This window comes from Anas platyrhynchos, chromosome 6, assembly GCF_047663525.1.
Source record: "Anas platyrhynchos isolate ZD024472 breed Pekin duck chromosome 6, IASCAAS_PekinDuck_T2T, whole genome shotgun sequence".
Taxonomy (NCBI): Eukaryota; Metazoa; Chordata; class Aves; order Anseriformes; family Anatidae; genus Anas; species Anas platyrhynchos.
In genome coordinates this window covers 40,425,562-40,438,895 of record NC_092592.1, presented here as the reverse complement: position 1 = coordinate 40,438,895, position 13,334 = coordinate 40,425,562, and the positions used below count along the sequence as shown (strand labels likewise).

The window sequence follows — 13,334 nt, the reverse complement described above, 5'->3', positions numbered from 1 at the left end:
TGCCTTCGGGTTCACCCCTCTGCCTTCAGCATCAGCGTGTCCTGGAGGCCTGTTCTGTGACTCGAGGGATGTCCTCCTTGTGCTGGGTGGGTGCACAGCAGGTGCTTTGCATTCTCCCTGTTCATCATCTGATTAACACCGTTAATTGCATCAGCATCTTCCCAGCCCCCAGCCTGCAGCCTTATATAAAGCAACTGCTTCCTGGGTGCTGCTGGCTTCATGCTGGATGTCAGGCAGCACTGGGGCTTCTTAGCTACCAACCAAGTTGATGTGGGCAGGCTGAGAAGCAGGACAGAGGGATTTGTGTGGTGCTGCGAGCAGGGAAGGTGCTGGCTGCTTCAGCAGCTGGCTTGTTTGCAAGCATGAGCACGGCCAGGTGCAGTTTGCACTTAGAGGGTGGCTTTGCATTCAGGGAGCATTACAGGTAGGTTCACGTGGTGTTTGGCAAGAAGTCTGCTGCCAGTGCAGCTGGTGGGGCAGAGAGAAGAGCCCTCTGGTTAAGGGAAAGGCACAGATAAATTCTTTGCTTGTGCTTCAGTTTGTCTCTGGCTGTGCTCAGCACAGCAGACTTGCCTATAGGTTTAATATTTGTTTGTATTTAAAGGTGCGTGCATAACAGCAGACATGCAAATATAAAAAACATTTGTTTTGAAGGCAGAGCATGTTAGTCAGAGAAAAAATAAATCTTGGCCCTTAAGTAGCTTCATTTTCATTAGCTGTTATTTGCAAGTCCCCTGGCAAGATGGAGAGGTGATTTTTTTATTATATATATAATGCTATATATATATGTATATGTCATACAGTTTTGGTACTTACCAACACTTTAACGTAATAAACTTGTCTTCCAATACCTAAAGGGGGCCTACAGGAAAGCTGGGTAGGGACTCTTTCTCAGGGAGTGTGGTGATGGGTCAAGGGATTATGATTTTAAACTAAAGAAGGTAGATTTAGATTAGGTGTTAGAAAAAAATACCTTTACTCAGAAGGTGGTGAGATCCTGAGTATCACCCAGGCTGCCCCAGGAGCTGTGGGTGCCCCATCCCTGGCAGTGCCCAAGGCCAGGCTGGGCTCCTGGCTGCCTGCACACAGCTGTGCCTGGACCTGCCCCTTAGCAGGGGTGCCTCACCTGGCTACGTGGTGCTTGGGGAAAAAATAACTCGGGCCCCCAGCACCGAGCTGCTGCCTTTGGGGCTGGGGCTCCCGTCCTTTGCAGCTGCAGTGGTGGAAGGGCTGGAGACGTGCTGGAGGTCTCGCTAGGCTGATGCACGGTGATGGAGAGAGCAGCCGAGCTGGCAGCAACACAAAGCTTCCATGTTTTCAGCATTCGCTTTCCTTAAAGTGGCTGTAATGCTGCTTGTTTGCCCATAAAGAGCATGGGGGAAATTAAATTTTGGAAGGTGTAATGGATATGCCTGCAGACAGGATGTAAAAGATTGCAGTGCCGTTTGCATATTGTCCGTCTGAGCCTGCCCTTGGTAAATTATGTTATTTTCATTTTCTCTTATTATAACTGCAACTTTATCCTGGCTCATGTCTTCATCTGTCAGTCGGCATCTCCGATGGCCAAGGATAATTCATTTTAACTGCAGCTGCTCCTCGCACTGTGGTGCTGTGACTCACGGGTTTGTGTTGTAATTCAGGACACATTCCACCCAAAAGACGGCATTTTGGGTGCTGTTCCGCCAGCACGGTGCGATGGAAGTTACAGCTCCTGTTTTCTTTCATAACAAGTTCATCCCTGGTCAGAGGAGATCAAGCTGAAATATAAAGCCTGTAATTATCAATAATGTAGTTGGAAGTAAACCAAAATCCACTCTCCATTAGTGTCATATGTTTAAAGCATTTTTTGGCTAGATAAGGCAATTCCTTAAAGAGTAATATCGCAGATATGATAAATATGATAATTTATTTTTGGCCTGGCAATTTTGTTATCTGTGCACACAAGTACCTCCTTGGCTGATTGCTCCAAGTATTAAAGGGAATAAAACCTGGCGTCAGGCACCAGAGCAACTGTGAAATGGGGCCAGATTTCTCGTATGTATGTATATATATGCATGTATATATATATTTATTATATATTTACACACATTTGAAATGGCATCACGGTGGAAACATGCTGAAAAGACTGGAAGCTTCTATAATCTCAGTTTATTACTAAGACAGTACAATGAAGTTGACAGGTAAACAGGCATTACCCAGAGAGATTTTTCCAAAACTTTCCAGCACTGCAGCTTTCCCATCAGAATAAAAAAAATCTAAGTGGGAGAGAAGTTTTTTTTTTTTTGTTTTTTTTTTTTCCCCCCCCAGCTGTGCCTCTGTTGGGCCCTGGCTCAGAATCCTTGGGGTGTGACATCCCTGTATGCTGGCAGGGGCACCCCAAGCCTTTTTACCCCACCTGGTGCAGGGTCAAGCACTGTCCCTGCCAGGGGAGGCAAGAGCAGGATCTGTGCCTCACTGAGGAGGTGCCCCCAGCATCTCCCTGGCCACAGTTACTGCTTTCAGGGCTGTCCCTAACGCTTTACATTCCGTCCACTTGAAGGACCATATTTCAGTTTTATCCAGACTACTAATAAGGGGTTTAAGCATGCTGCCTGTATAAAATACCGTCATTTTTCTTCCTTCACCAAGCAGTGATGCCAGACCTTAATGGAGAGTTGTAACCGGGTTTCTTTTGCTCTCATTTTAAAAAGCATCTTACGTCGAAGCTGGGAGATGTAAAAGCCTGACATCGGATTGCGTTCATTGATCATGTCCCTCGTTTCATTAGGCGATCGTGGCTTTTATGTCCTGTGGCTTGTATCGCTTTTATTTTGCAGAAATCATTTGGAAAGTAAGCAGAGAAATGCCTTTGTGTCCAGCGATGCCGGCGTTTGCCTGTTTGTTGCATCTCCTTCCGCATCTCTTGGGGCTCATGGCATTATAGGCATGGGGTGTACGGTGACTTCTAATGCACAGAAATGGTCGCTAGTCTGAGGAAAAATATTTTGCTATTCAGGAGAAACAGAAAATGAGAAGATGGGGAGCACAGAAGTTGCATACATACATACCTGTATCCCTTTCTGCATATTACCTTGTACACAGCCCTGATTTGACTTGATTTCTGGTTTCCACCCTCTAAATCTTAACTTTACTTCTCACATAGGTCCTTGCACGAGGCAATCAGCAGTTGTGCTTGTGATTTACGGATGGCCATCCTCTCGCTGGAGGACAGGTTTCCTGGGCTGGGCAATGGGAAGCCCTCATGGGACAGCCAAACCATGGACTCGGGGACTTCACTTTTTTTCCCAAAAAAATTTTTCTCCTCACAACTAGGTTAATTAGCCCAGGAGCTACAACTTCTTCCACTGGGTTGTGTGCCTTCATTACAGCAAGCATGCAGCTATATGTCTGGGTTATTTTGACACCCATTACAACTGGGCAGAGGATGGGAAATCTGCCCTGTGCTGCCAGGCCCCAGGGAACACCAGCACATCACGGCCATGCCCCTGTCCTGGTGTGGTGCTGCTGGAGGTCCCAGGGGTGCTGTGCTCCCTGCAGAGCCACACAGGCGTTGCAGGAGGCTCTAGGGCTGCAGTGCTCTTCTTGGCTGTCCATAGCCCCTTCCTCTTGGAAGCTGGGACTTTGATAAAAGAATTATTGCAATAGGAAGCTGTGGGTATGCCTACAGGTATGCTGTAAGCTGCACTTGGAGCAGCTGAATGGTGCATCAAAATCCTCGTTCTTCTTGCAGGATGTCCTCTGAGGCAATCCATGCCGGTTCCTCCCTCCCTTTTTGCCTTTGGGAAGCACAGCAATGCCATGAAACCCCAGCTGTGATGCCTCTAGCACGACTTCTAACTTCACTGGGTAAGTTGTCTCTAAATATAAGCTAGTACATGCTTAAGAGATCTGGTTTTTAAAGACGTTGGTTTGGACCTTGGTTTTGGTGGGTTTCTTGCTTGACTCTGAAATCTCTCTTGGTGTTGACACAAAATTGCCTTTTTTTTTTTTTTTTTAAGGCAAATGCATATTATGGTATTTCTCTACTTATAAAAAGGATTAGAAAGTAGATTATGAAATAATGAACATTTTTATGAGAAAACAATATTACTTTTCTGGACCAATTTCTTTTTTGTCTTAAAGTTCAATTTTTTCTATTGAATATTAAAGATAATGGTAAGATACTAATAGAAAGTATTTTATATCTCAGTGTCTAAGTACAAAAATCAATCTCTAGAAGGAGCTAAGAAGTAAACAGCTTTCTGGAGGAGCCAAGAGTATGTGCCATAGCAAGTGATCCTGCTCAAAATATACTGGGAATAAACACTTCCATAAAATCTCCCAGAAACTAAACCACAAGTGTCAATAACGCCTAATATCTCCCAACACACTGATAACTGCTGTGTTAAGTCTAGATATAACACAATGAGGATCTGGATAAGTAATTGTTTAATATCACTTTTTCCTATTTAAAAAGCCAAGGCTTCAGCTGTGGCTTCTAAATAGCCAGGGCGGTGTGCTGGGCTGTCACGTTCCAGAGCAATGGACGTGATGGGGGATTTAGGGCTCCAGAATCTGCAAATGCTTCCTCTGTGGGACTTCTTGGCAGCACAGCAATATATCACCTCTTCCTATAAGTCTGTCTTCTGCAATCTCTAAACAAGTAAAATACATTTTTTACTCCCATATCCAAGTCCCTAAATAACCTGAAAACTCATTTAACCACCACACTAATAAAATGTAATTCTAAGGGATAAGGGGGAGAAAAAAAGAGAGAGAAAGCAAGCTGCTGGAGCAGCTTTTTATCAAATCCTTACAGTTTGACAAAAACAAAGCATTTTGGGGGGTAGGCTCTTAGATTTTTGGCCAGATTACCCCTAAAACAAATCAGAGCTCTGAAGAGAACCTGTGTATCGTATTTTGGCTCTGGCAGCCCAGCCTGCCTCGGGCAGCCTCTGAAGTTGCAGATCACCTAGTGTAATCCTCTGCTCAGAGGGTTGACTTCAAGGATATATCATGTTTTTCAGGACCCTGTCCAAATGGCCTTTGAAAATCTCCAAAAATGCTGAGTTTGCACAACCCTTCGGGGTAACCTCCTCCAGTATTTCTGTCATTGTAAGGAGGGAGTTTTCCTTACGTCTATTTGGAATTCACCATTTTGCAGCTTTGGACTCTCTTGTCCTCTTTTTGAATTTTTCATCATTTTTATTTTGTGGTGAAACATGTTTGGTTTCATTAATTCAAAATTAGGAGTAAAAACATACAGATTTTTTATTTAAAAAAAGCTCCCGCACAAACCAGAGGAGTCATGTTCAAAAGCAAATACAGAGGCTGCTTGTGCTCAGATCCATCCAATTGGTCTTTCGGGGTCTCAGTGGACTTCTGCCCGAGCAGCAGGGTCTGTTCTGGTGAATGTGACTGTAAGAGGAGTTCAGGGATCATAAAATGGTATCAGAACATGCGTATAAAATAATAATTCATAATAAACTTATTAAGATTCCTTCATATAAAATCCCATTTACATCCTTTATTTTCTATTGGGAAATTAAGGATTTCTACTAGTAAAATTTTTTATTCTTGGGAGATGTAGCTTTTGCAGCCTCCTGCTTTCAGCATCTCTGTAGCAGGCCAAAGAACAGGGCAGAGTAAGAGTTGGCCATATTCTCAGAGATCAAAAACCATCACCAGCTGAAATCCCCCCCGGTGGTGCCTCCTGCTATTCCCCTAGCCCAGGTATGCTGACATGGGGCAAGAAAGTTCTTACTCTGACACAGGTTTGAAAAGCAGAGCAGATGGATTTTTGTTTAGCATGGTTCCCATTGGAAGGGACTCTGGAGACCCTCTGGTCCAACTTCCCTGCTGAGCTGGATCACCCAGAGCACATTGTCCAGGCAGGGTTTGAATATCTCCAAAGGACAACACTCCACAGCCTCTCTGGGCAGCCTGTCCCAGGGCTCTGTCCCCCTCCCAGTGAAGAAGTGCCCCCTCATATTCAGCTGGAGCCTCCTGTGCTTAACAAAATATTTATAAACCTAAGTGAGCTCCACTGGAATCAAGGATTTAAGCCTATTTAAGCCATAAAGAGTTTGCATCTGAGCTTCAGGATGAAAAGCTTCAGTAATAGGTTATGACCAGAATACTTGAACCCTTTGGACTCGGTGGTAGCAAATAGTTAGGAATTTTTGTGTATATTAGGAGTTCTGGAAAAAAATTCAAACTATTTTCCTGTGCTGTCAAGAGCCATCAGTAGATGTCAACATACAGTGCCAGAAGTACTATAAATTCCAGAGTAACAATATAAAGGCATTTTTTGTATCCTAGGTGACCACGATAATTTTCTTCTGCAAATACTGAAGAGCAATTCTTTGCCCCTGTGTCACCAGCTGTGCGGAGAAGCACTTAATACCTGTGCTGGATGGATGATGGTGAGCAGCCACCACCCCGTGCTGAATGGTGCTCGGCAGGGAGCAGCAAGAGCACTGACCTCTGCAAGGTGATGTGTCTGCGCTTCACCAGGCAAAGCAGGTTCTCCTTCACCTTATTCCTGTGTGTTAAAATATATATGTGCTGCTGATTTTTATGGAAATGTTTAGATTTGGCATGCTACTGCCAATACTCCCTGTTAATTGAGTATGTTATTTCCAGATGGCACGTGGGGTCTGGCATGGGGGTGTTGGTGGGAGAATCGTTACAAGATGATGACATTACAAGAAGATGAGCTGGGCGCTGATTTAGGGTGGGGACATAAGCTGGAGCTCTTCCTCCTGAGCCAGAGCTGCCTCACAAGCTGCCTCTGCTCTGCCGTTCTCAAGGATGGTGAAACAACGCTAGAAAACACAATCTGAGGCATTTTTAAGATGAGCCAGCTCAGAACATTGGTCAACCACTGATTATGATGAAATTCTAGTTTCTTATCAGAAAAAAATCACTGCTGTAATTTTAATTTTTCATTAGCTGTACTCTAAATGCAGATTCATAACCAGTTCATTTAAGCCCAGCTGAGCTCTTCATACTTTACAAGCTATTGTGGGCAGCAGACAATATGAAAAGGAATATTGAAAATATATAATTGTTTTGTTTCCTTCCTTATTCCTGAGCAAGCAAGAGCACATTTGTTGTCCTCCTCACATTCAGAGGAGAACACAAGTAAATTCAAATACTTTTAGGCTGTGTGATTGATGTATTTCATCTCACAGCTATGTGATCTGTCTTGTCACCATCTGGACAAAGATTTCTTTGTGGCTGCCTGGTTTCTCTCTTCCCTGTGGGATAGGGTCTGGGTGATCACCATCCCCCTGCCTGGCATTTGAGGCTTGGGGCTGCCTCGCAGGGTTCCCATCCCACCCACCACCCAGGGGCAGGTGGCCCTTTGACTCTGGTTGGGTCAGTGTAGATAGGACAGAGGAGATAATGCCTCCTTAGGTTTATAGTCAGCAATTTTCCTACCCAGGAGGATGAAAATGTCCTAGAAAAGGAATGCAGGCTTTCAAAGGTCATGGGGGATGACACAGTGCTGTCTGACAAGGCAAGAGAAGAAATATTGCCCAGGTGAGGCTATTTCTCAGCTCAGTTTTCTTTGGGTATCTATTACTGTGTTCCTCCAGGTTTAATTGCTGACAGTAATTAACTATGTAGGTGGCTGTCTTTAATCATCCCTTTTAATGAGTCAGCCCGCACTGCAAATGGTTGCTAGAGATAATGCTGTGCTTCTGTTTTCTCTCTGGTTATCATCTCGTCCACCCTAAGTTCCTGCAGCAGCAATTTGGTGCGACCCTTCCTTGCTCTCTCCTGCTGCGAGGAGCCACCCTATTTATTAACTTTCCCCAAAGTCCTCTTTAAGTCCTGATAATGTCTGCCAGAACTGGCAGGGGAGGCTCAAACACTGGGACGTGCTGCTGGTTTCCTACAGGTAAGCCGAGGAGCAGAGAGGACACGCTCATACAAGCAGATGGGATGGTTCAGTCCTGACAGCTGATAATGCTAATTGCTGTATCTTGGTGCTGGGCATTTGTGATGCTTCATCAAAGAGGATATCAGCTATGAAAATCCGAATTTGTCAGTCATCCAAAAAAATGGATTAACGAGAGAGAGAGAAGAGAAGACACAATGTTTTTCATAGCTAAAGAAACCCCAGATGAGGATTAGATAGGTTTAGATTTTTTTTATTTTTTTTTAATTTTTTTTTACTTTTAGAACACAGTGAAAATTGTCTGTGGTTTATGAGACTGTTTCTGTTGCTGACAGGGGCTTACACCTGTGTGACCTAAGCAGAGGGTCCCTCCCCGAAGCACTGATGCCAGGCCCCTCATGTTGGCTGTGCCTGGAGCCCTGCTCAGCACCCTCCAAGGAGCACACCGCAGAAGAGAGAGAAAATCATTCAAGGCAGTAATTAGTAGCTAGTAACATATTAAGTTACATTCTCACCTCTTTACTTTACAGAACTTTCATGAGAAATAATCAGCTGGTATACCTTGGCATGGTATGCCAGTATCCTTAAAATAAAAATATTCTATAAAAACACACAAATGAAAGTAAAAGGATATATTCAGTACAAAGTACATAAAAAAAAATAAGAAAGCTCAGAGCAAAATGCATCAGCCCTTCTGTTTTGTTGAGATACTAAGAAGCAGTCACATCATAATATTAAGCCAAAAGCTGTTTTCATAACCTAGAGTAATAGGAAATGATTTTATTACTGTGTGCTTAATTCTGATAAATGATTGTCTATATCTCCTAAGACGACATGGAATGATGACATACTGTAAAACACAAAAAATACAGATATACAATCACATTTCTGGGGGTTGTCATAACATTTGTTCAGACAAAAGCAGTGTGGGGTTATAACATATCATACAGCTCATGGCACTTTGACATGTCTTGTTACTGTTCTTTTCTGTCATCTTTAAGCAGATCAAATAATACTCTTTCAAAGCAACTGGTATTCATTTAACCAGTATTTGTTCCTCATTAGATCTGACTTTGAGCAGAAATCATATTTCTGAGGGCCACATCTTGCACTTGAGTCTGATGTCAATTCATTATCTCCAGCTCAAAGCTTGAAAACTAATTCCCTGCCTTGGGAAGAGCTTGGAGACTGCCCGGCCATGATCTGCTGGTGGGGAAAACTCACTCCGAATTCATCTGCATCGTGGCTCCCTTCTTGGTGTTGCAGTTGTGACAAGCAGACCCTGCCATTTGTTCCATTGTTATTTAATTAACACCGGCATTCCCAGCAGTTTGACAGGCTCCAAACTCATCTCATTGTGATCCTCCTGTTGTGTCTGAAAGATGAGCTGTTATCAGCAACAGGAGAGCATGAACTGGGGCTAAATGATGCACTGAGATCCATCCGTGTCCGTTCCTCTCCTCTGGCCTCGCATCGCCTCCAGCCCTGATGTTCCCGGTGCCTGTGGATCCAGAGCAGAGCATAAAACGCACCTGAAGGAGGAGATCTGGCTTCCAGGTAACAGACACCTCCATCAGCTCTAAAGACATTGGTGTGTCAGTAAGAAATAACCCCCAAACCCAACAATTTTCACAGTGCGTTGTGAGGGAAATGCTTTCCACAAGGAAAACACGATGCACTTCTCTTCAAGCTTTTTCTTCCCCCCTCTGCAGTCACTGTGGCTGGAAATTCAGCTTTGCCAACAACTGTAAAACTTCTACCAACAACAAAAAGGTGATTATAAATGCTACAATCATGCTTTCTATTATGTTCTTCAAGAACACTTCTCCTGGAAAATGTGCTGGCCACGCTATGACAGCCAGGCCATGGTGTTACTTTGCTTAGCCAGGTTTTGGGGGTGGAATACAACCCCCCTCCAAATGCACATCGTTGCCATATTTGAGGCTTCATTTTCATGTGTGAATATTGGTTTTTTGACTGAGCTTTGCTATTATTTGGTACCAAAATTGTTCTATGAAATTTCATTTCAAAATACTCTTAGGGTCACTTATATCCATGTAACGGGTGGTTAAGTTAAATGAAGAGCCCTCCACTGATGCTGTGCACTTAGTTACACCAAAGCACCCGTGCTGGGAACTGAAGCAGATACCAGCACAATTTTGCTGTTTCCTGGCCAAATATCCATTTGCTCTGCTCCATTTCAGCATAGCAGAAACAGAGTGACCGAGATTCATGATGCTGGGGAGGAGGGGAAACAACACGACCAGCAGCAAGGGCTAACGTGCTGTGTCTGAGTGGATTGTAGGCATTTATCTGTGCACCACAGATGGGCCTGCCCATCCTGAGCACGCCTTTCTTTGATAAAAGCCTTCTTGGAGATAGAGAGAGATGTATGATCTAATACACCATGTGTTGTTTTGCCTAATAGAAAACAGACTTTGCAAATGAGCTCCTGAGCGCTTTAGCAGGGGGTAATTTTGCTCTCATATTTGCAATTTTCAGTTCAGGTGTGGAGAGCCATGAATCTCACAGTGATACTGACACTTAAGATCTGTGTGAAGGCCAATCTTTCTTTGAGCCATATAGATCAAAGGAACATCTATATCAGTATAGTCCAATAGCATTGATTTCAGCATGGGGTTACCAATTATTGTTCAGAGCTCTGTTATCTCACTGCAGTCCTGCAGCCTTAGCAGAGAGTTAATGTTTCGTGGGACAACCTTTAACTAATATCCATGCCAAAAGTTAATTCCTACGTGCAACCCCTGTTCCTTCGTAGAGTGCTTCTTGGGTTAATAAGACATTTGTTGCTTCCGAGGGTTCTGATACCTGAGCACACTTTCACCTCTAACACCACGTATCAGCTGCTTGCAGATACTGCTGCTGTATGAACAAGAGCTCAGCTGTGCACGAGCTGCACCGCAGGGCAGCAGGAGAAATGACTGCTGTTATCCTATTACAAAGAAAAAGGAAAAGCAAGGAAACACGACCATGGCGTGCAAAGTTATGACTGAGGGCCTGACGAAGCATCAGACATACAAAGCTCAGCCTGCGTAACTTGCAATGTGCCTGTGCTCTACTTTTACTCGGTAACGAGGGGATGCTTTATTAGAGTCAGACACTGATGACTGTGCTGCTTGCAGCAGCAGCGTGTTGGCTGCTGGTGAAAACAGATGGTTTCTGCAGTACCGTTCCTGTAGTCTTTTCGCTTTGCTTGTTTCTCATCGTCTTTTTATTTTTTTTGTTTTTTTTTTTTTTTTCAGGCTCCATGTACATCCCTGTTCCCCAGCTGATCTCTCACTGCCCTGCTGGGAGAGAACAGTTCAGTCATTGGGGATCTTCCTGATCCTTTCTTCTTCTGACAGTTCCCTTCATCTTAAATCCCCATCTCTGCTCTTAAACATCTCTGTCTGGAATTATTTGCTGTTTGTCAAGGGGCTGGGTAGGCTGTCTGGATCCTCAAGTATGTCTTGAAGGCAGGACCATTGCTCACACTTTGAGTGACCATGTAAAGCATGGCCCATCACAGGGATTGAAAGTACATAATAATCCCTTCTTATTTTAGTAAATTCCTCAGGTTTCTCTAAAAAGTCTAGTTCTTCCTACAGTGTCTACAAGAATTAGTGAAGCCAAGCCACATTTACTTCTTCCAGGTAGGCCTGTAGGACCCTTGCTGTTAGTGGTGTTCAGAGCAGACACAGATACTCTCTGCTATCTCAAAAGAAAACCTTTCAGCATTTAATTATTACAGTGTAAGCTCAAATAATTTATTCATGGAAATATCAGCACAAAACACTGAATGGCAGACACGTCACCGTGTGCTGATTCACAGCCCTGCATTGCCTGTAGGGGATGAGCCTGCAATATTCTTCTGCAGGCGTTGTGTCTGTGCTGGGATCACAAATGGAAGTGACTGGGAATTGTACCCTGGGGATCTGGTGTGGGTCTGTCAGCAGCGTATGAGCCACCTCCTGCTTTCTCACTTTTTTATTTCAGAAATATTGGTTTGCTTTGAAAATCCTGGGCTCTGTGGATAGTTTTTGTACTTTCAGCTGACCTCAGAAAAGAAAGCTGTAATTATACACATACTTCACTTAAATCAATAATGAATTACAATTCTGCAGGGCAGTTTAGTGAGACCATTCACGTAAATAATGCTGCCAAGGCATGCCTTGTTAGTCAGTAAGTACAGCTGTGCAAGGAAAAGTTCAGGATTAAAGGTGTCTGGGCTGAAGTTCTGAGCTCAATGCTATGCATGTCGTGTGTGCAGAAGCTGGGAAAGGTGCCTGAACCTGAAACTGCCCATATGCACAATAATAAACATAATATAGCATGTGAATTATTATTACTGTGCACTTATGTATAATATGATCATGTAACTTGCATAAATACTTAATAAATTCTGCAAAGAAAAAAGTCTCTTAATTACTGAGATCACACAGGTGTCAAACATTTTAATCTGACCTGGACAAAGAATGCTGAAATTTTAAGAATGCTTCATCTAAACATCAAAAGTTCATGTTTCATGGATTCAGTTGTGTTGAATTTAAAATCACAAAAATGTGATTTTGCAGTTTCAATGATTGTTATACAAATTCATGTTTATATCTGTATAATATAAAACATCATAGAGCAAAATTACATGTTTTGCTTATGAATAAACCATAATAAAGCAGACCTTTATGACAACTTTTTGGAAGCTGTTTTAACTGTTAAAATGATCTCTTATCAATAATTGTACTTTCATTTAATACAATGGGCCTGGAAGAGTTTTTCCCCTCCTGGCCAACCCAGGAGGTTCATCACAGCCAGGAGCTGAACTTGCAAAATTTTTGCTTGTGGCTATTTTTGGTCCACTTTGCATTTCTTTCAGCTTCATTTATTTAAATAGTGATATGTTGATTGCAGTTGTACAAGAAAAATAAAGAAAAACATCTTTATCTCATTATTAGGTCCATTTCTACACAAGGTTAGTGCAATGAGGAAGCATTCAAGCGTTTCCTTTCTCAGCACCAAGGGATAAAGATGGTGAAGAACAAGTAGCAAAGCATTGTCTCCAGGTACAGCTCTGACAAACCACTAGTAAATCCCTCCTTATATCTTCAGGCCAGCTAATTTACATACTTATTAATAAATTACATGTGATCCTTGTTATGGCACCATAAATACTTGGTACGATATTCTGTGTTAAACCTCCAATCACTTGCATTTATATCAAAGCATCATTGAAACCACAAAATTTGCTCTCTGAATGCTTACCGCACTTTTTAAAGTTAACTCAGCTACCACATTAAGCAGCACATCAGCTTTCCTAGCTCCTCTGCTTCAGCACGTCGTGCTCCAGGTTTATTACCCACTGCCTAATAACAAAGCCCTGTGCATCCTGCTCAGAGGTAGGGACACCTCTCTGCCTCCGCATTAATGAGGAAAACTTCTAGTTCACTAA

General features: G+C 43.1%; 1 long non-coding RNA gene across 3 annotated transcripts; it reads left to right on the top strand.

Annotated features, from left to right (window-relative positions):
• The first annotated feature begins 206 nt into the window (after positions 1-206).
• On the top strand, positions 207-12,577 carry LOC140002761 (uncharacterized). Of its 3 annotated transcripts, none has more exons than XR_011810195.1 (4): positions 207-424; positions 3,731-3,846; positions 6,301-6,504; positions 9,031-12,577. It is a non-coding gene; the product is annotated as an uncharacterized lncRNA (long non-coding RNA). The 3 variants fall into 3 exon arrangements; XR_011810194.1 differs by lacking the exon at positions 9,031-12,577 and adding an exon at positions 8,224-8,773 and having other exon boundaries at positions 6,301-6,472; XR_011810193.1 differs by lacking the exon at positions 9,031-12,577 and adding an exon at positions 8,224-8,773.
• The last annotated feature ends 757 nt before the right edge of the window (positions 12,578-13,334 follow it).